General features: G+C 37.1%; 1 long non-coding RNA gene across 6 annotated transcripts in view; it reads right to left on the bottom strand.

The window, feature by feature from the left end:
- Window positions 1-22545, bottom strand: part of LOC134170281 (uncharacterized) — a 225925-nt gene that overhangs the window by 25769 nt on the left and 177611 nt on the right. For 3 of the 6 annotated variants that reach the window (XR_009967200.1, XR_009967195.1, XR_009967199.1), the window contains exons 1-2: window positions 5136-7826; window positions 406-463 (exon numbers count right to left, since the gene is read on the bottom strand). This is a non-coding gene — a long non-coding RNA (uncharacterized LOC134170281). Of the gene's footprint in view, window positions 1-405; window positions 464-5135; window positions 7827-22545 lie in introns of those variants that run through there. The other 3 variants (XR_009967196.1, XR_009967201.1, XR_009967198.1) reach the window with 2 other exon arrangements.

The following is a 22545-nucleotide window of genomic DNA, read 5'->3' as shown; positions in this document are numbered from 1 at the left end:
TAGCACAGTTCTGCCATGCAGTGAAGAGGCCATTCTCTGTTGAAGTGCAAAATTATGCACACAAAATCAAGAACAAGGAATGATAATTTGTGGGTGTGCATCAGAAATGAATCATTCCACAACTGTCGCCTCTTTACCTTATGTTACTGAAACAACAGTGACATTATTCATTAATTTAATTGCTCAACTTACATGTTTTACTGTATTAAACCTTGGGAATTATGTAAAAGAACTGAATACATACCAGGCCTGAGAAGTTTCAGTTTTCCTGATATAAACTACCACCGCATGAAACTGAGATACAACTACACATCTTTTTCTCCTAGACTTCGACTGAACTCCACATCCCTATAGAGGAGAAAAGCAATAAAAAAGGCTTGAGTAAACCTTGAGTAAGGTACTCACGAGGTACAGCTGAACCACTGTTGAGGAAACCTTGCTATGGGCAGGCAAATTATTATTCCTAGAAAAAACAGAAAGGGAGAAGAGTGTTCCTTATCTTTGTTACCTGGTCCCTGATCTGCTCCAACACAGCTATGAAGAGTTCTGAATTTAGGATATCATGTTTAACTTCTTTAATACTGTGTTTTGTTCTATACAGGCTAGCTGACCAGTAGACACCTTGCTACCCAGAATTAGGTAACAGTTTACGTATCTGTCTGCATCTATATGTTATTTATGTTATCTTTGTGTTATTTTAACCTCTCTGTGGAAGCAATTATCCTTCTGCTTTGAGTTGGTATGCTGCCAGGCAAAAAAAGGGCTTAGCCTATAGCTGCAATCCCCAAGCTGCATGACAAATAATAAATAGCAGTTACACAAGCCAATGGCACATTTGTCAGCCAATATTCAGCAGAAATTCTACTGTGGAAAAACAAAACCAGTGCATTATGTACCAGGAACTCTGAGAGATCTCTCTGATTAGCTTGCTTTGGCCACTACTGTCAGTCACCAGTTTTTATTACCACCTCTGCCTGCTTTCTTTTCTGGTCCCCTTCTTTCCCACTTCTGCTGCTGTTTAATTCTGAATAATGGAAATGGAAATTACTTTTTTAATTATTTATGTTTTGGTAGTTTTATGAGAAAAATTTAGTGCTGCTTGGGAATAAAATGCTGGTTTCGATCTTCTCGGCAGTTCTTCGTGTGTTTCTCATAGATATTATTACTTATGTACAGGAAGACCAGCTGAGTATCTATAAAGAGCAGTTTCAAGGGGTTTAGAAAATAGCTTCAATAGTTTTATCTATCAACCAACATTCAAAAGTGAAACAGGCTCCCCTCTACATAAGGTACTCAGAGCATGTGAGTTGGCAGGGCTCCTTTTGCTGTGTGGCATCTCTGGGTTTAAGAAGCTTGGGAAGGGAACCAAAGGCATTTGAAAGAGGCAGGGTTATGTGTAAAATCTTTAAAAGAAAAATAGAATATCAAAAAAAGAAAAGAAAACCAAGTTGATTTGGTATGAATGCAAGATAGCTCCTTCTAGAGATAAGTGTAGGAGCAAAGGATGCAGCTGACTGAGGGCTGTGCAGGATTTGACATTGTGAGCAGCAGAAATCTGTGAATATTCCTCTCCTTCCACCCTTCCTACTGGGATGAAACCTTGACCCTGGGAGCTGCGGCCCTGCAGTCTGTTCTCTTTCCACTTGATAACTGTGAGAAGCAAGGATCAGAATACATTATTCACATCTAAGACTGTTCCATAACTGGATAAACAACATATATCACTATTACCTAAACCAATGGATAGCAAATCATTAGTCAATTATATACAATTAAATACATACCTTCATCCATCCATCCATACATGTATCTGAAATGTTTGTGGACAGGAAAATTTGCTATATAAACATTTGAAGCAGAATTACCATTTCTGATTCACTTAAACCTCCCTCCCATTTTTACCTTCTTTGGACAATCTGTCTTTCCAAAGAAACCCTAAAGAAGGCAATTTATTCTTCAGCAAGGGTTAAAATCCCCTAACTGTGAAATAATTAATTAGATTATATCAAAATCAGATGAGAAAGAAACTGAGTAACTGTTAAAAAATTGACTAGAGATAGATGAATTATGAGAAAAAACTGCCTGTCACTTAGACACTGAACTGGAATTAAGGAGATTTAAGCAATTCTCAAATCCTCCTCAGACATCAAGAACGACCTTTGGACAATTGCTGTGTTTCAAACTCCCCTTTATGAAATAGGTTTGGAAATAATATTGACGCTCTTTTCCTTCTGGGCTTTCTTGTCTGTGGAACTGTAAGAACACTGAGTGAAAGATGACTCACTCCTTGTAAATCTAGCCCTAAGCATTTTCCTCTTTCTCCAGAAAGTTAAAGAACAGTATCATTGAATGGGTTTCTTGCAGAGCGCAAGTTACCAGCAAGTAAAGAAAGAGGAAAATTGAGCTCAATTATAGCTAGTAAATCCAAAGGACAAAACAGTAAAGCCAGATTTTATGACCAAACTATATCTGGAAAAAAATCTGGACAATACAAGCTGCCCAAAAGGGATTTGCTGTGTTTCAGGGACAATTTCATTTGTCCAGAGGGCAGAGAACTCAGGGAACTGGTGCCACGAATTTGATTCTAACTCATAAGGAGAAGAATTTGAAAACAGAAATTTGAGGAGGGTGAAAACCCAGAAATTATCTGAGTTCTCTATTGCAAGGCACAGTGCAATAAGAACAGCAAAAATCAATAGGTTCAGGGAATTAGTAAGCTGAATCTTTTGGGAAGAAATTCTAAGGGAAAATGTAGTGCAGGAGAATTTGCAGTTATCAAAACAGACTATATTAAAAAGACAAAGGCAAAAGAGCCTACCATGGAGGACAGAGACCTGGCATGACTCTTTAAAGAACTTAAAAATCTAAAAAGAACATAAAGGAGGAATGGGAAGGTATTATACAACTAGATAGGTATACAGTTAGAAAAACGAAGGTTAAAAGGGAGCCATTACTAGGAAGGAATATCAGAGATAATAGGAAAAACGTTCCTTCAGTATCATGAGAAGGTGGCAAAGGTGAAGATTATTTAATAGGAAAAGAGCAAATAAGAGATGAGACAGCTATACCTTGAATAAGGATTCAAGGTATTTTGAGGACTTATGAAGGACAAGTAAGATCCTAACAAACTGAGGAAGCATAAATACAGAATCTATTTGCTGACATATGAAAGTCCAATTAGATATTACTCATTTCATCATGCATGGAGCTCACAAGCGCGACCATCTCTAATACAAAGTGACAGTGTCTAATTAAGAGCATCAAAACCTGACTCAAGAAAACAGCATCAGGAGACAAAAAAAGGTTCAGCTTTCTCTATATCTCGAATAAACATCCCATTGAGAGAAGACAAAGGGATATCAATAGCAAAGCAGTCAGGCAATCTCTGCCTTTGAATTTTCATATAAGAAAAACTCAGCTCAAGCCACCTGGGTACTAGCACACCAGCCTAACACTTGGTCACAAATTCGAAGTTTAACAAAGAAATCTATATTTTATATTTCGATTTAAAATTGCCTTTGCAGGCCCAACCACACCTGATCTTCTACCTAAAAGAACTTGCATGTGTCCAAGCATAAACTTAGTGTACTGGAACATAAGACACGTATCTTCTCCCTGTGATGATCCTGTAAGGTGGTCAGTTCATCGAAGAACCAAGCTTTGAAAAGCCAGTTAGGTTTTGAGTCACTTCAGTGTTCAGGTGAATTATTATTTAGCAAGCTTGGCCTGCTTGTTGTTATCTAAACCACAATAATGTTTCTACCACCTATTTTTAAGCACAAATTGAATTTTAGAAAGCTTAACTCTCTGGACTCCTGGTTTTGTCTACAGACAATGTGTCAGAGCAGGAGCTTAACTCAGCAGGAGCCTGTCTCTGTGTAAGGAACACACACAACTGGTCTTTGAAGTCTGACCACCTGAATTACATTTTCTTCAATACCTCACACAACCTTGATTATGTGAAACTGCTTGCACATGGAAGCTACAATGTCTCTTGAAACAGTCCTAAATATTAGATACTCTGATCATTCCGATATGACTGAGTCACTTTAAACACACCCTGACACATAAAAGATACCATTCAAAATGTCCCAACTTTTTACCAAGCAGCAGAAATAACTGACCAGCAGAGCAGATCTACAAGAAGTCATAAACGAAAGAGACAACTGACAACAGTCGTAGATTTGGGCTATTTATTGCTTCTTTTTTGTATTCGTTGCTTTACTTAAGTTTTAATCTTGGAATCTTGGTGGTTGGTTTTGACCAGACAGGTTTGGGGGGGTTTTTTAAAATGCTTTTTTTTAGGGCTCGGGTTTTTGAGAAGTCAGCCTTTTTCAAATTTTTAGTTAGCTGTAGCATCAAGGGATAAAAGCTTTTATCCATTTTTTCTTCAGGCTACAATGCAACAAGAGAGAAGATGCATACAGCTTTAACTTCTGAGTATTCCTCTTAAAACAGTAGGACTACACAGACATACCTTAAAATGCCAAGTGCTCACTAAATTAAACTGTTCATATTTACTATACAATTAAATTACTTTTCTCAGTTTATCCTTTGGAACCACTCAGGAGAGTGCTTGGCAACAGCCACTGCACAATCTGAATACACTGAAAATTTGGTAATTCTGTGGAATATTTGTTTCTTCAAAATATTATTTAGAGGAATAATTCCTGCTACAAGGCAGAAACAAAGCACGTCTTTGTCAGCTTTAGAGCCATTCAGGGAAAGAAACATGCATTTGGAAATTGTGTGACTACATGAAGTCATCAAACACAGAGCCATTTCTCTCCTTCACTATGTTCTAATAATTGGACAGTTATCAGTTCATGAATTATAGACCAATTTCTGTCTTCAAAACACTCCCTTCCCATTGACTTCCAGTTCTTCCATCAGAAAAAACTGTCACTGTAATCAATAAGATGTTTGCACTCTACTGCAGACAGAATCTGGTAGTGCTGCGGTCTACTGAAACAGACCCCTAAGCACTTCATAAACAAATAAAATACCCCAACTATCAGTACAGACATGCAGCATCACATCCTGCATTTTAAATGCATATAAATTTGTTCACCTGTTATCCAACGCTCTTCATTCTGACTAAGGCTGTACTGACCCCCCAGATTATCATGATTTACCAGTTACAGAAATCATAGTAATCTCAACACTGTCTGTGTCTTAATTCTGCAGCCATGGCCACAATAGCTTAGCTCATCACCAGTGCAGCAGCACAGGAAGTACTGAACAGCCTTTGGAGCTGAAAACTGTAAGAAAGTAAATTTCAACATGAATATTTTAATCTTTTCTTTCCCCTCCATGTGTGCTGTATTTTTACTTCTGCCTGCAAACCTCCAGGCACAGCACCTTGCTACAGTTTCTGACTATCAGTTCAATATAAATCAAATGTAGACTTAATGTTTATTATTGTAAATGTAATGTCAAGTAGATGTTTCACAAGGGACAATAATTACGCAGATTTAGCAGAAAAAATCTGCTCTGTTTGAATATCTGAACATATTAATGGCATCACAGTTTTCTTCCAGACAAAAGTTTCTTTCATTAAATAAGTCCATTAAAAGGTGGGTTTTTTTTATAGTTAGTATTTATTTTGCAGGAAGAGGCAGGGATTTGCCCTACCTTTTTTTTTTAAGAAACTTAGTATTTTATTACAACTCAGCATTCCTTCTCTGGGGGAAAAAAAAATAAGGAAAAAAAGCGTTTAACAACATATTTCCAATTGACAGTTGATATCCAGACACCCTTACTACTATAGTAGTTTACTCCCTGAACTCCCACGGTGGCATTTACTCAGTAAGACGGTATATAAGTAAGTCAGTCAAAAGATCAATATGTGACCCTATGAATTCACAGCCACCAAGACTTCCCCAATATTTATATATATAGCCCTAGATAACATTTAATCTATATGCTTATTGTGCAACTTGCAAAAGAATATAAACATTATTTGGAAGCCTAAACTAACACCACATTGCAGATATACAACAAACAGCAGCTCCTGCTTTTGAGCCATGTGGATCAGGTACGGAGGAGAAGAACAGAGGTTTGGATGGTGCAGCACGTGTCCTGTTTTACCTCTAACATTGGACCTTCTCCCAGCCGCTGCTCTCAGACTATGAGACCTAGTAAACTATTTTCCTTGAGGATCCTGTTCCTGCAAATGAATTTTAGAAAACTGAAGCTTTCATTTCAATGCATTTTAAGCATTGAAAATCTGATCTGAATCTTAAATACTCAGAAATTAAACAGCCATTGGAATGAACTAGAAAATTATTGGTAAAAATCCCTGTGAATTCTAAGTGAATCACATGCTGGTTTGAGTCTTGAGGCCATCACTGCATAAACCAGAAACTTTCTGCTCATTTTGCATATTTGCACACTGGAGCTAGGAAAAATACGGAGGAAATTGTAGCTAGAAGTGTATATGATTTATAGTGCTTTGGGCTAAGTGGCACAATTTATGCACTATGTCCTACATAGCCTAGCCCAGGGGCTCTGCGTAACATTTTGATGACGATTTAATTTACTTGCTGTAGTGACAGTATAGTCTGTCATATCAGAATTTAAGTACATTAAACAGCAACACCATAAAACTTCTCATATTCATTCATAATTCTAGCAGGAAAAAAAAAGTATATATTTCACATCAGAAATGGTTCTCTTCTGAGACAATTCTCTTTTGGTTGGAAACTGTAACACTGACAGCCTCTATACCCTTCTGGTCCTTTGCTTTAGAGATATGGATAGGCAGCAAGGCAGCAATATATGGACATTATATGCAGCTCTTCTGTCCCAACTCCCTGGGCAGTACAATAAATTAACACCATGTGCACTGAGATGCCAACACATCTGAAACAATCCTCAAACATGTTTTCATCTGAGAGCTGGTAACTGACTGTCTGGGCACTCCTCGTCTGTATTAGGCCTCAGCCAAACACATTAATTTAAATTATGAGAAAACAAGCCCGATACACTTTGCCTTCCGAAGTGCTGGGATCACTCACCCAGGCAGCTCCTAGTTGGAGCTAGGTGCACTGACTGATTGCAAGTGATGGGGGTCTGTTTCCTAAGCAGCCTCTTAATGAGAACATTTCAGACTAGAGCTTTGCTCTCCATCTTCCCATCCATATGGGGAGGTAAGAATTAGACTCTCTGATGCAAGTCCTGGTGTCCTTCCTCTGCCAAATACTTTATTTGCAGAGAGGTTCACAAGTATCTGTTGGAAGACTACCTGGTCAAGGTATAAGGCCTTAATCCAGGCCCAGTGCTGCACTGGTACTACTATGTAGACTCAGTCAAACACAGCATTACGAATTCCAGTCTAGCAGGAGACACTCTTAAAAATCTTGTCATAATTTCCCTGGATTGAAATGGTAATGGATTCTCATTTTCTATGGACGCTTTGAGAGGAATATGCCAAAAATCTTAAATAAGGGATGGCACATGCACAGAGGTTAAATGGAATTATTCTCTGTAAATTCATTCCCTTCTGCTCAGAGTGACAGTGATATATATGTATCAGACTTGCAGGCTTACGCCATTGAGTTTAGTGACAGACTTCCCAAAGGGATGAATTTTTGCTCACTTGCAAGTGCAAACTGGGTTCACTTAAAATTAAATTTGCATATACTCTGTTTTTATTATTAAAGACAATGAGAAAATACTTGGCTGGACTTGGCCTAGAAACCGGATGGATTGCTTTTCATCTCTCATTTTTCTGGGAAAAACTCTATCTTTTTTAACAGGAGCTAAATATTCCTAATACTGATGCTCATATGGGCTGAAAAATCTTTACTCTCAGAAGCTTCCTAAAGTAGCTAAAGCACCTCCTGAAGAAATAAGAATAGGATAAAATCTGACTTTTCCTATTTCTCTGAAGCTTTTTTGCATACATTTGTATTTTCCTTATTCTCAGATAGCAACCAATTAAAATTGCTTTTATCATTCTCTTCCCTAGTTTCTGCAAAGTTAGGAACCCTGTGTGAAGTCTAAACTCTCAATTAATAAAAAGGGTGAAAGTCCAGTTATTAAGTTCCATTAATACAAATGTTTTTGAACATTTTGCTGCTGCTAACAGAATACCAGCAAATTCCTTGTAAAATGACTTGTAGGTCATTTGTGACTGAGGCAACTTAAATAGCACTCAAAAAATCCCTGCTTTGGACTAATTACTATTTGTAGGAAATATCTTACTAAAAGAAATAAAAAACCAGCACAGCTCTCTTAGAGGCAAGACCTAGAAAGATGATTTCAAACATCAGCCACATGCAGCTGACATTCAAACAAGACAGATCTTACAACGAGGAAAGCTGAAAACATCAAATTACCACCTGGGAATTTCCTCAACTCAGAACATCTGTAGTGATTTCAGACCCATTCCAATTCCACTGAATTATCCTTGAAACAATGCTAAATGCTGTGGCATATAATAACCATGAGGGAAATCCTATTCTTAATGGTGCAGATCCAAAAAAAGATTTCAGTATCACAGCAGCAGTGTATTTTCTGGACTTACACAGGAAAACACCTTAGGAGATGGAAATTCTACAGGTATTTTACCATTTTCTTGGGTTCCCGTTACATTAATTTTAACATTTTGCAATTTATGTTTCTGTTCTTAATGTGACCGGTGTCTCCTTTTCTGAATGAAACATTTCTCTCTAATCAGAATGCAGCTACTAAAGCCTATTAAAATCAGAGACATAGTGTTAAAATGTCAAGTGCATAATTGATGTGTGAAATAAATGGACTCTCAGGGCTGTACGGAGGGTGAACAGGCACTCTGAAGCATACTTCAACTGAATACAGTAGAATTGTCTGTTCAAATACAATAAACAGGAACATTTTAAGCCAGCTTTTACCACTGTCTTTCTTTCCTGCAATGGCTGTAAAACAAACAAAAACTCAACAAATGCAGTATTTCATTTGGGCAAAACTCCTACTGCAAATCTCCCTTTTCTCTGAAATAGATGAAAGTGAGAAAGACTCAGAAGCAGAGCAAGGACCCTGATTTTATTTTCTTCGTGATAGCAGCAGACAATCATGAAACCAAAGTTAGTTTCTCATTACGTTTTACACAGCGTAGTAAAAAACCAGTTGTAAAAAACTGCCCAAAGGCTGAAAAGGCTGAATGCTCCAAACAGACAATATGTAACTTTAGAGAAACCTAACTTTTGGCATGATTATTGATCTTATTTAAATGAAATTTTTATCCATCAAACAAGCATAGGGCTTATCTCTCCTTACTCTCTTTAGTTTGTTCAAATGGGATACTTTTCTTCACACTGAAAAGGTACTGAATTTTATGACTGCACGAAAAATGGCACTTCTACATTTCAGAGATTAAGATATCAATGCAGATATTTATGTAAATAATACTAATACATATTCATTTTTAAAGAAGTTGCGACATTCTACACTATGATAAAAGAGTTAAAATTATTCTGTAATTCAAGGGCACAGATGAACACCTTTGAAACATCTAAAGAGGACAGATAGCTACAGGGATAGATGTATAGATGGTGGAGATTAATAGAGCCTAACCATCTTCTAATCAGTCTTAAGATTTTAATTTCCACTGCCACCAGCAGAATTTAAATATGTATTTAATTGCATAAATGTTGCCAAGTATCGTACTTTATATCTCTATGGTCCTTATGAATATTCATGTCAAAATAATCATTGCAAATAGGTTGTCAATAGAGCAGATAGACAGTCTGAAATGCTTAATAATAATCATCATTATAATAATCGACCCTTGTATAGTACTTCCCATCCAAGGTATATAATGGCCCTTTTTCTTCAAATTATCAGAACTTAATTAGGATAGTTCCTGATTACCTTGGGAGACTGCACTGTGAGAGAGTAAATGAGAAAGACTGGTCTACAAGAAAAAAGGCTGGTCTTGTAGACAAGCAGTGAACTACAACAGAGGACACCTGGAATGACAAGAGGACATTGGCACATGGGCCAAGCCCTGATCTTGGGCAAGTCTATGTGCATTTGTAAATCCGGAGTAATTTGGCTTCCTTCCCCCTTCATTAAAGTCTTCAAGTAGTTTGGAGTTGAAATGAATTCAGTATTCCAGCCATTTAATGTAACAGAAATGGTTCTCTCTCTCTCTCACCGTCATTCAAGATTTTATATTGTTTTGCTGTGAAGATGCCGCTGTTACAGTTGTATTTAATTCCTCCCAATAACTCACAGGAAACAAAAAATTTGACCTTTTCCCTTTGGTTGTATTTTTTCTCAACAGTTACAATAAATGAAATATCAAGGCCTAATGGAAGTCTGGGATCTATGAAGGATGTTCAAACCTGCACTTAGAGCACAGCAGTCTTGCTTTATCGAGGGAAATTCAATTCCCTAGAGTGCCTCAAGGTTTGTACTTGCCACTAGAAATGTGTCTTGCATCGGGTCAGACAATGCAAAACAGCATTTGAACAGCAACCATCATTTCCAGTACGATTACATGTGATCACCTTACTTAAATCTGCTTCCATGGGTTAAAAAGTAAATATCCATTCTGGCATAAATTGCTAAAAGTCTGCTGACTTGAATGGAGCAGAGTTCATTTACACCAGCTCAGGACCTGCCAGCAAACATCTGAAACACAAAATACGTTCTTTTTCTTTAAGCCACTGCATTTTTATTACCCTTTGAAAGGAACTCTAAAGTGTTTACTTGTCAAGAAGATGAGCTATTTGCTGTTAAAGTTCATTTCCTTAAGTTTTAAAGTAATTACCAGTATTGCAGGGGTCATTCTTCTCCCCATACCAACCCCCAGTTTAAGTAGAGAGACATCAGTTAATGTTCAGAGGAAAAAACAGCCCCAAGAAGAGCAAAGAACATGCATGAGCCTGGGAGCTGCTGAGACATGGAAGCACTGCCCTAATGCATGATGTCTTTCCACCTCTCAGCTCTCTGGGCCCAAGTGACTTTTTTTTTTCCCCAAGTTATCCGCACAGTAATCTCATAACAACAGGAGTTTGCCAAAATGCCACCAGGCACTTAGGCTTCAAATCCTTGCTATTCCCGAGAGTCTGCTGCATGGGGGTTTTTAAAGGCAGAGCTGGCACAGTTAGCACATAGGGAAAGGTGAGAAAATGGCAGAAACTGCCACCAGCATCAGACTCTTAAAGGCAGGATTTTTGTAGTGATTCGTAAGAGCTTGTTTCTGTCAGTGTTATGAGGTCTTTATGGCTGTTTTAAGAGATTAGGGAATGAATGGAATGTTTTTAATTCTGGTCTGCTTATGAAACAGGGAAGTACTCTGACACGTCCCTTCAAAGACATGTTCCCCATATTTTACTTTGAGATACAATTATGTGTAGCTGCTGCTAAGAAGAGGTGAAACAGTAGTTTTAAAGTAAATGCAACTTTCAGTAAAGTCAACACTTAGAGGAGATAATTAAATAAACCTCTGTTACATTACCTGAAATCTATTCTATCAGTCTCAAGCCTTCAACCGGACTAAGTACAGCTCCAGGAACCCATGGGCACTCCAGTTATTTAATGCAACAATTTGAAACACAGTGATACTGGTGCCCCTGTTTGCAGAGAGCGAGAAGAGGTTCACCAGAATCCATTGTCATTGGGAAGTTTTGGTAGAAGAGAAAGGCAGAGCAGAAAGATGAACCCAGACTTTCCAACTCCCATATTCATACCAGTGCACCATGTTTCTACCTTCTGCACTTTAGAAGTTCACACATTCTTTTTGAACAAATAATTGCAGGGTGTTCTTTGATATGGTATTGCCTAGTCCTCTGGATCGCTAGAATATGCAAGCATATTCTGCCCCAAACAGGTAGAGCAAAAATATCTTTTAACATCCTTTGCTTTGTGCGACTTGTAAGAGGGATAAAGATTGTAATGGTAATGTTCCTACAGAGAAACAGAGTGCTACGTTAGGAAGGAAAATTAATCAGCTAGTGGTTCATTAGAAGCAAGATCACTGAAATCACTGATGTAAAAGTAATTTAATTTCCTCTTTCAATGAGATGCAAATGTCTAGTGCAAGATGCAAATATAGAACAGGGAATTTCTGTTAGATGGCTCTGTTGCTGAACAGGAAAAAATGTAATTTTTCTGCACTTAACAATATTGTTCCTCTGGTTCAGTGAACTGATGGAGATGATGTATCTGTAACTGCCACCTGATCCCTAAAAACAACTGAGCTACGGTCTGAAGGGTGATCTGCCATATCATCCTTCGTACTGCGGCACACAGCAGCGTGAGCTGCAAGAACAGCCACGTTAGCAGATGGCAAGGACATCTCCCTGCAAGGGGGTTTGTCAGCAGATGATAATTTTCAAAATATCCCTCTCCTTTCCCACTATTGTTCATGAAGTGAAGCAGATATTCAGCCCACAAGATCAATAAAAAGATTTATTAGATAAGGAACAGTCAGCTCAGGACTCCATGCAATTAACCACAAGTGTCTTCTTCTGAAATCATGGGACTGTTGAATAAGTTACTACATCCTGAATCAGCTGCAGAATGACAAGTGAATACTTGCCTGGTTAATCGTGTTTATCACTACTTAGCTCCTCTGAATTGTCACTGCCTATTATCCAGCTTAATGCGTTTATGCATTGTTACTGTTAAGATTTTGAAGCTTCTCTAAACCTAGAACTTCTAGAAAGTGTTTTGACTTCATTTTCCAAACCTATATAAATATATAAATATATAATTTTATGTACTTTAGTTTTCATATGTGGAAACCCAGCATCCTTTCAATGGAGCTTTTAACATTGCAAGGACATGTCCATTATTTGATAATTACAAGCTCAATGAACTGTGAAATGTTTCTTCCTTCTTTGCTTCTTTCTTCCTTTCAAAAATTATTCCAATTCTGGACAATTCCTTTAACTGATCTTTGAAAGGTTTTCACTGAAAGTCCATTCCCTGATTTGGCTTAATATATTTCTTAGGGTCAAAGGAAAATCAGGTCAAGAGTAATGTATTTACACAGAAGCCTCAAAAGGAGCAAATGAAAAGAGACCGACTGCCTGAATCCATCAGCACTGGGATTTGGGGCATCTCATCCCTCATGCTTTCACCATTCTGACATGTAATTAAGATAAATACCTCAGTTTTCATCAGAAATCTAATCCTAGAGATTTTATTTAACCTAGCCCATAGAATATTTAATCAAATACATTTTCTATGCGGTAACAGCAAGCATGCCAGAGCACGTGTGATAAGATAAAAATATTCTGAATGTGTCAAGATTATTGTAGCCTGATGCAGCCCAGGTGCCCACAACCCACTCCAGAACTACAGAAATCCCTGACAAATTTTTTGCTTTTTGTGCAGATAAAGTTTCAAAAAGGAAAAAAGATATGAGTAATCGGAAAGTATCAGAACCTTCCCCCTTCCACATAGGAAGGCAGGCAGGATTATCAGAATCTGAACTGAAGCACAAACTATGCTAGCATTTAATCTACTTTCCCAGAGAGACAGTTCATTTGTCACTGACTCCCTGGATGCTGAGTTGCCTTGTTTGATAGCCTGAAAGGAAAAGGTTGAATGTCTGCAAACCTATATTCTAACATGCTGCTTACTTGGTATTTTTAGTGATCCTCTCAACACCTCGCGTTTGTCAAGTTTCTTTATCTTTTTATAGTTTGATATACATAAATGCAAGTGTTTCTTTCCTCCAAATAAACATTCAAGTAATTCAAGGCTTAACTGATTCCCAGCCTGTTGCAAATGTAGCAAGAAAAGGCTAAAGATGAGAAATTACACCAATAAGTGAACAACAGAAAGAAAGAATGTGTTTATCTGAGAAAATATGTTTGGCAAGTTCTGTACTAGCACAGTCAGGGAACAGTCTCTTACAATAATGCTTACAGACTCCCAAAGAAGTTTAAATCCAAATACTGCATCACATCTAAAACCACAGACAGAATAAATAGTCCAGTGCTGGCGATTTAAAGCAAACTGCTAATAGCTTAAAATATCTGACCAAAACCTAATGCATTCTGTACGACTTTGTATGTCTGTTTCCTATTGCAATCCAAAAGAATCCCCATGAAACATACAAATCACCATCAAGCTTCACATATCAGACAGCAAATACAGTCAGTAATTTCTGTCTTGGGCTCTGAGTACTGGATATGTACTAGGCTGAATCATTCAGGGAAAGCTTACTGAGGTTTTACTTGTTTAGAAGGATAAGCAGCCAGACCATGCTCCCAGTATGTAGCTCTGCCAATGCAGTGTCACTCTGATTTGTAATGCCAATTCCCAGCCTAAGCTAGACCTCGATGCACTTCCTCCCTCACAATTACTCTGCCAATCTAATGTTCAATCTACAGCTCCAGTGGTAGCCTGCTGATTACTCTGCTCTGTCAAAATTCATGGTAGTTTGTGAAAGGACAGACCCTAAGCCAAGATTTCCATCCTGCAGAAGTGTCTCATTTTCAAAACTGCAGTGAGAAGGGGGAAGGGGTGAGGCTGCTTTTTGTTCAGGATCACAACCAAGTTTCAGCAGTAAGAAATTTTCCAGAGATGGGAACTGAAGGAATTTGGAAGAATGTAATTTCTGGCACAGCCAGGAAAGTCCATTGTCGACCTGAGGGGCTGGGCAGTGACAGGGATGAGATTATCTAAGGGGATGAATGGCCCAGAAATGGCTGGCTGAAGGACTCCTCCCAGTAGCACTGGCCTGTTGGAGCTAACAGAATGCTTCGACTCCAATCAATAAGCATTTTGTCACTGAAAACCTGACCTCTTTAAAACACTTCAACAGGCCCTGAACACTTAAATGTCACGTATCTCCTTTGCTGTTATAACTTTCACCTACCAGCATTTGCAGCATGTCCTGTCCTATTTGTATTGTATAATTCACTATAATGCTGCCTGAAACAATATTTTAGTCTGATTTTCTTATGCCCTAGGTTGGTAAGAATTACAGAATTGCTCCCTGGAAGCCAGTGAATACAGAGGAAGCGTGAAGACAGCCAAAACTCTGCCTCCTGACTAATTCGAAAGGTGGCATGCTTACTTTTAGCCTTTTCTAGCTGTTTGCTTTCAGCTGTGATTTGGCATATGAAGACAGCACACTAATGGCCCATTATGAGATTTAAAAAGTGTTTAGCGATGGATTATATTTTGGGTGAACATTCAGAGCTCAGAATGGTATAATATGGTCATTTTCTATGCATTTTAGTGTAATCGAGGCAGGTTGCTTATATCGTATTTACATTTCAATATCAATTTTGGGGGGTTTGTTTGTAAACAAGCATTCAGAAGAATTGAATAGTGGAGTATCACATATAAACAGAAGGGAAAAACAGATTTAATACAAATATTCTGAGGAACAAAGGCCTCATGCAGAAAAAGATAAAGCTAAATATATTACACTTCATGTACATTATTTTAAATATAGTGACAGATGAGCTTCACAGAATGCCACGTCACTAAGTCTTTTTTACCTGAAGAAATTGTAGTGCTTTATGTGCTGAAAAATCAGACAGCACATGCATTATAACCACAGTGAGAGCTTTTTGCCATGGTTACAGCACTAACTGTAACTGTACTTCTGGTGATTGTCAGGTAGAACTGTGTTGAGTGCTTTTTGTCTGAAGAATTCTATGAGCATGAAGAAATGCTCTACCAAATAATGCTGCTCTGAATATATACAGGTGAATCGTGTATAATGGTTTTGTCCCACTGATTATCTAAAAAGTACTCTTATATTTCTCTGCTGGTCAGTCCTTATTCACACATAGTGATGATGAGCAGCAAACTAGGTGTTACATTTAGTGATACTGCTAAAAAACAGTATTGAGTTTGCCTTCTCTCCTCCAATATTGACTTTTCATTTTTAGATTTTCGTACAGCACTTGGAGACCTAATTGTCACAGAGGTTATTGATGATTCCCCGTGTTTCAAATTCCTTTACAGTTGAGTACTTTAAATATATTTAAAACTTTAAGTTAACATTGCTTGCTGATAGAAATGGTTGAAAGTTATAAAAGTACTAAGCGACAGCAGTACAAGACAAATCTACTCTCTAGCAGGACAGTCTGATAGATACAATTATAGAAGTGATATATTAAGTGTATTTTTCTTGAGATATGTAATGCTAATGTTAACTTAAAAGAAAAAGAAAATACATTAGTTTTAAGGACATAGAATTTTCTTTGTCATAGCAATTAAACAGTGAACATGTTTATTAAATCTTACTCTTCCTTCTGTAACAAGATCAAACATTTCTATTAAAAATTGTGTGTTCTGCTGAACAGCAATAGAATAAATCAATTTCTGTTATGATTTGACAATATTTTGTGAAGAAATATATCTATGAAGGAAAATAATTCCATTAATTTTTGTCTTAAAATTTCAGAATTGTGCAAATTGCTTGTTTTTTATATATGTGATTTCTGTATTTATGTAGAAATATTATATATACACAATTAATTAGTATATTTAATTCAGAGAGAAAAAAATAAGCTACAATGGAAGACACATGTCTGCACTGGAAAGGAAATTAATATAGATTACCAAACAGGACCCTTTCAAAGAATACAGAAGAAAAAGAACAAAACTATACGAATTATGTTCAACTAGAAAATGGGGATTTTGAAGGTTTAGCATAATTGAAATATGAGCAAAAGGGGGTTCAAACATGTCATGCAGGCTTATCTTTTGTCCTTCTATCCAGCACTTCATCCAGCCATCTCTAACATCCTGACACACTCAGCAATGGCATTATCCAGCAATGGGCATCTCACAAGCTGACCAGGCATAAACAAGGTTTGTATCTTGGAAGGCTTTTCAAAATGACATCTCTCTTCACATAAATTAGATCCTCTTCTATGCTTAGAAAGCAGAGAGAAGGAAGAATTCCCATTCCTTTTCACAGCACTCTGATCTGCAAAGGCTTTGATCAGATCTGCTCCCAGCCTTCTTTGCATTTAACTGTTCTAGTCTCTCTAGTTCTCGTTTTCCTCAATTCTTTATTAAAAGCATGTACCCGAAATGAACAACCAAGATAATGCGATTCATCACATTCAACCAATGAGATTCTAGTGAAATAAAGAAAAAACTGTTATAAATAAATCTTTTTTTTCTATGAAGTATTTGTATTTTGGATTATTGCCAGCTATGTACCATATTTTATAAAGATTATTCCATAAGAAGATTTCAACTCACTTGAAGATAGCCTGTGATGATACACAGTTTTTAACCTATATTCAATAATTTATATCTGAATATTAATTATTCAGTGGGTTATTCTGCCCACAAGGTTTTCAGGAAGGCCATTAATTGGATAAATTATGCCTTTAAATTGTCAGACAAGGAACTCAATACTAGCCACTTTCCATCAGATGCATTGCTGTACAAGCAGATAAATACCTGTTTGACAAATGTGTGTTAAGCAGCAGCTTAGAAGGAATTGCATTGTCTAAAGTTTAATGAAATCTTTGAAATTGAGGTCTAAAGATCATCACAATTATTTCCCATCATCTATTTTCACAAGAGCTGCAAAGTCAAAACAGGAAGATAGGAGCTTATCTCACAATTAACCTTTTGTACTAAACAGTGCTAAAAGTCTGCAGAAAGAAGAAAATTCCTTCATAAGCATTCTGAGAACATTTACATCACCTGCAGTGCCTAATGGGGTTGTTCTGTTGTCACTCTGAAGGACACAATACCTCAGTGAGACATTTGCAGGCAGTGGAAATGAGCCAAGGCTACTGTGATAATGCCACCTGCAACAAATATACCCTGATGAAAATAATGCTGTTTTTTCAGTTACACATAAAACTGATGTTCTGGTTCAGAGGCAGCTTTTGGTTGTTTAATTCTCACAACCCATAGAAGAGGCTGCTATTTTTTTTTCACTAGCATTACCAGACCCTTTTGATCCTTGCTGAAGAGAAAACAGCTTCTACCCCATTTGTGCTAACAGAGTTAATTCATTAAATGGTTAAGGCTCTTGCTGGAGTTGAGCCACTTTGTTTCCCACATTTCACTTTAGCATTACAACTTACAGAATTGGTAACTTTCAGAGTAAAAAAAATAAAAATATTTACTTGCTAGAAACACAACATGGATTGAGGGAAAATCATGCTATCAATGCCTACAGAAGATCTGAGCAAACCTGTGTCATGTAGATCATATATACAAAGACATTCTCATCAATATGAAAACTGCAAAGTAAAGAAATTCCATCTGTCTTTCAATTCAGAGATGTTCTGGAGGGTTTTTTTAACTCTATACTTCTGTTTAGAAGAAACAGAATCCATTAGGGCTGGATCTCACAGCATAGCAGCTCCTGTGAGCATGTAATCCACTATAAGAAAGTTCTCAGAGAACTGTCCATGTAGATAGAGTATGTGCAAATCAGCACCTAAGATCTGGAGAGACCTTCCACAAAACCTGTGGTTTCACTCAGGTCTCTGGCACAAATCAGTTATGGGAAAATTATCACTTCAGGACAAACGTAAACAGCTTTTGCTTTCAAGATTTGTGATAACATCATCAGTATTTAGATATGAGACTTATGAAATATCTTCTCTTCAAGCATCCTAAAAGCACTAACAGAGACTTATACATCCTTTCTGAAAGTCTGCTTTCAGACTACAGCTTTCTTGCATTTGTCATCCTCTGAAAGAAACTGTAAAGCACAATAATTTCCTCTCTGGCAGTTCAAAACAAATAGATAATATGAGCATGTCCAGTGGGAGCAGTAAATATTGTAATGTAAGGTTTTAAACTGAACTTTAAGCTGAAAAGGGTCCACAAAGCCCTGTCCAAGGCAGGAATAAAAGTCTTACAATGCTGCCTAAGGGTGAGAGTCAGCCACGGCAATGCCACTCAACACCACTGCTCTTTCTTGATACACACCAGACAAGCAGTAAAAAAGGAGAAAAAGATCTTTTGGTGTCAAGCTGTACCAATGAAAGGAAGAACCGACAGATTGTTATAGGTAATACTTCAGGTAAAAGCATAGAGACAGCTACAAAAAAGTGACACTAGTGAGAAGGAAGAAGCATAGAGAGACCCAAACAGCCTGTAAGTTTTTTCATACACTTTATCTTCAAGACCAGTTCATGGTGTTACCTTTGACAGCCTTACAAATTGGCATGGTTTTTAGAAACTAATGCAAAAAATACATTTCAGAAGTGAAAAGTGGTTTGGTTTGGTTTGGTTTTTTTTTCACACAGAAATGATGCAAGAACTAAATGTTCATTAAAACCAGAATTCTATTTTATGCTTGTTTTATAACTCTTCCAGCCAATTGATTATAAACTCTAAGAAAATATACTGGTAGTTCAGATAAGTAATAGTTTAAACAAGGCCCAGCAATGTCTTGGTACCTAAAGAAAAACACAGCATTTACTTTTAGATGCAAGCTGTAAACTTGCCAAAGCAGCTAATGGGGGCCTACCACTTCTCCTGACTGGAGAAGTACAGGAGTGATTCAAATATGCTTCAGCATTCTCATTATCCAAGCTTATACTTCAGAAAAGATGTTTCTTTAGAAAACAAAAAGGGTCAAAACATGGGCTTATAATCAAATATGCCTTCATTTTTCCACAGAAAGAATCCCAGTCTGTCTTGGACATTGCCTTTTCCCACTTCCAACAGGCATATCTGAATTGGATTGCCTTGGTGCTATCCCTAACCTTTGGAAAGCCATCCTCCTTCTGAACAACGTGGAGTTATTCCTCCAGAAGGTGTGAAGGTGTCATCAAAGTCCTTAATATTACGTTTGTCTTACACTTGGCAAAGAAAAGGAAATGGTTGGTTAAAAAAAACATATAACAAAGCTGGAAGATTAGCCTTCTCTGTCGGGGTAAGCCTCAGAACAGAAGCAAATCCAGTCAGTTGGAATTTTCCTGTGTCCAGAAATAAAAAGACTCCTCCATCAACAAGCAATTAAGACAACCCATGTAATTACAGAGGTGAATTTATCTGCTTCCAATTCAAGGGTAACAGTCAGTGAAATAATACCTGTGTCACACTCTGCTGAGGTCTCCATGAAGCCAGGCCAGTTTGTTTTCTTCTTGTCAGGAGTGATAATACAAATGTCAGACACCTGAACCACGTTTCCAGTTTCATCTAGTTCTGATTTACTGCTCTATGAAGCAATCTTTCTGATTCAACAACAGTTTCATTAATCAACAGTTCAACCCAATATAATAATAGATGGATTACAGTTCTTTGGTCACTTTGTAGCACCAGAAAGCATTCCCTGAACATCATGATTTTGCATTTAACCCTGGTTCCTTCTTACACTTAGGAAGCATTTAATTAATACACAGCTTCCACAGGATGCCACATAATTAACTTCTACAACCTCACGTATTAGTAATCCAAAATTATCAAATTATTCCAGTTATTCCAGTGGTTCCATTTAATTTTCCAAACGAAGGAAATGTATGTTTAGCTTGACATCTCTACATAGTAAGTTGCATAGGACAACTCTGCTCTTCATTCCTCCAAGAGGAACGCTCTTCTGAAAAATATCTCTTAATACATCCAATAAACAAAAATATAAGAAGAGCCTCAAGGCATTTTGGTACTTCACATTATATTGTTTTACACACAGAAGTACAAATGTGTTAAATCTGCAGTAAAATTAAAGCACTAAGAAACATGTTCCAAAATTATAGTCCTCTTTATGATGTCATATTAGTGCAATAAGGTAAAGAATACAAGCATACAATCGTTACGTTAGTCACCTCAAGTTTGCCTTAACTTATTTAATTGTATTTTCATCATTTCTATAGACTATCTACATAAGCTGCTTTTCAGAGCAATTTAGAGAATTTTGATTTTATAGATACCTATTTACGCAATTTAAATTTTTATAGATATCCATCTTAGCTCAGTGTAACAAGTTACAAGGCTCCTTGTACTGTTCTCAGGCACGTGGATTAGAAAAGGGAGGAGACAACAAAGGATACAGAAAAAGTATCTGAAAAAGAGGAAATTATGAGAAACTCTCGAGTCCTTCATTACCCTACATGCCATGAAATGCTTCATATTTAGTCCCTCCTGTATCACTGATGCTATGATGAAGCCTGTACCTTTTCTCCTGTATCGGTTCTGTTCTGGTATATACTTTTGTATTGTATATAAAGGACCTTATCATGCTGACACTTCGGACAGATCGATTTAACTTTTTGCCTGGCCTGTCATTGCTATGGCCTTGTTGCAATACCTGACCATCCCCTGGAAATTGTTCTTGGCATTTAAATCAGATTTAAGATGTTCCCTTACACTTATCTGCATCCTAATCAGTAAGTCATTTAATTCCCTGGGGGAATTTATTGCCATCCTTTACCACTACTATGGCTTATCACTTTCCATATATCAAGAATGCCCTTTCTCCTTCAAATCCCTATTTACCTAACTTGCTTGTACTAATTTCCTCACATATCATCACTGCTTACCTGAGATGTGGCTGCCACAATAACTCTTCTGCATTTAACTCCAGTCTAAGCCACTGAAGGAAAAAGGACATGGTTTCAAAAAGCTTCTAATAATCTTAACACTCAACTTTAAAAGGCCTGATTTCCGAAAAGTCTGAGCAATTGCCCTCGCTTTGACTAGATATCAGGCTGATTGTTTGGGATGTGACTCATTCAAAAGCAGTAGTATTGAAAAAATAAAGATTCATAATTACTTGTGATCCTGATAAATCCCTCTGAAATTACTCTGTGATGGACAGTGAGCCTTTGTTTGAATCCTCAATTCTGCATTCAAATAAATAATTGCAGATATAACCAGATGCAAATAATCACAGCAGCAAATTCTCTTTCATCAAACATTAAAAACATTGGTTTTGAAAATGAACTGAAGGAATTACAGTTGTTACAGAAGCTTCCTTTCCAGCAACGTACCTCCTCTGCCCAACACTTCTGAAGGGCAAATTGCAGATATTATGTATGATTCTTAATTTCTCTGTGAAAAATTATATGATCTTTCCTAAATGGATAGGTGAGAACGAGCTAATTATTGCCTAACAGTTAGATTCATTGCTTCTCTGAACATAATTCTAACCAGTACTAGCTATAAACGTTCACGTAAAGAAACAATTCCTGCAAGTCTCAGACAAAGTCTGTGGTGAAAAAAAAGACATAATATCATTAGGAAAAAAATTAAGTTTGGGTTATTTTTGTTGGGTGCTTTTTTTTTTTTTTTGGTTGGTTGTTTTTCGATTTTGCCGTGTCACTTGACTGAACATACACTGATTTTACACTCACTTGTGGCTTTATCTACTTCTTAAATATTAATACTAAATTAAATAGAAGTGACATCTTGTCTATGAAACCTTGTAGTCAATGCCTACTCTCTTAAATTGACTATCAACTGTAAATGAGTGTTTAGTTGGAAAGAAAAATTATTCCAATATACATCAGGAAAAAAAAGCATAACAAGTTACTGCCCCATAATTTAATGGATAAGTTGAAAAAAAAGAAAAGAAGACAGGCACTCTTTACAGTTAGATGGGGAAAATGTTCTTCACTCATACACCAATGATGGGGACAGAACAAACTCCTAGGT

The sequence above is a fragment of the Pezoporus occidentalis genome, unplaced genomic scaffold (genome assembly GCF_034315485.1).
Source record: "Pezoporus occidentalis ecotype Australia unplaced genomic scaffold, CSIRO_AGI_Poc_V1 ctg37, whole genome shotgun sequence".
Taxonomy (NCBI): Eukaryota; Metazoa; Chordata; class Aves; order Psittaciformes; family Psittacidae; genus Pezoporus; species Pezoporus occidentalis.
Note: the sequence above shows the minus strand (reverse complement) of the source record. Positions and strands in the feature narration are given on the sequence as shown.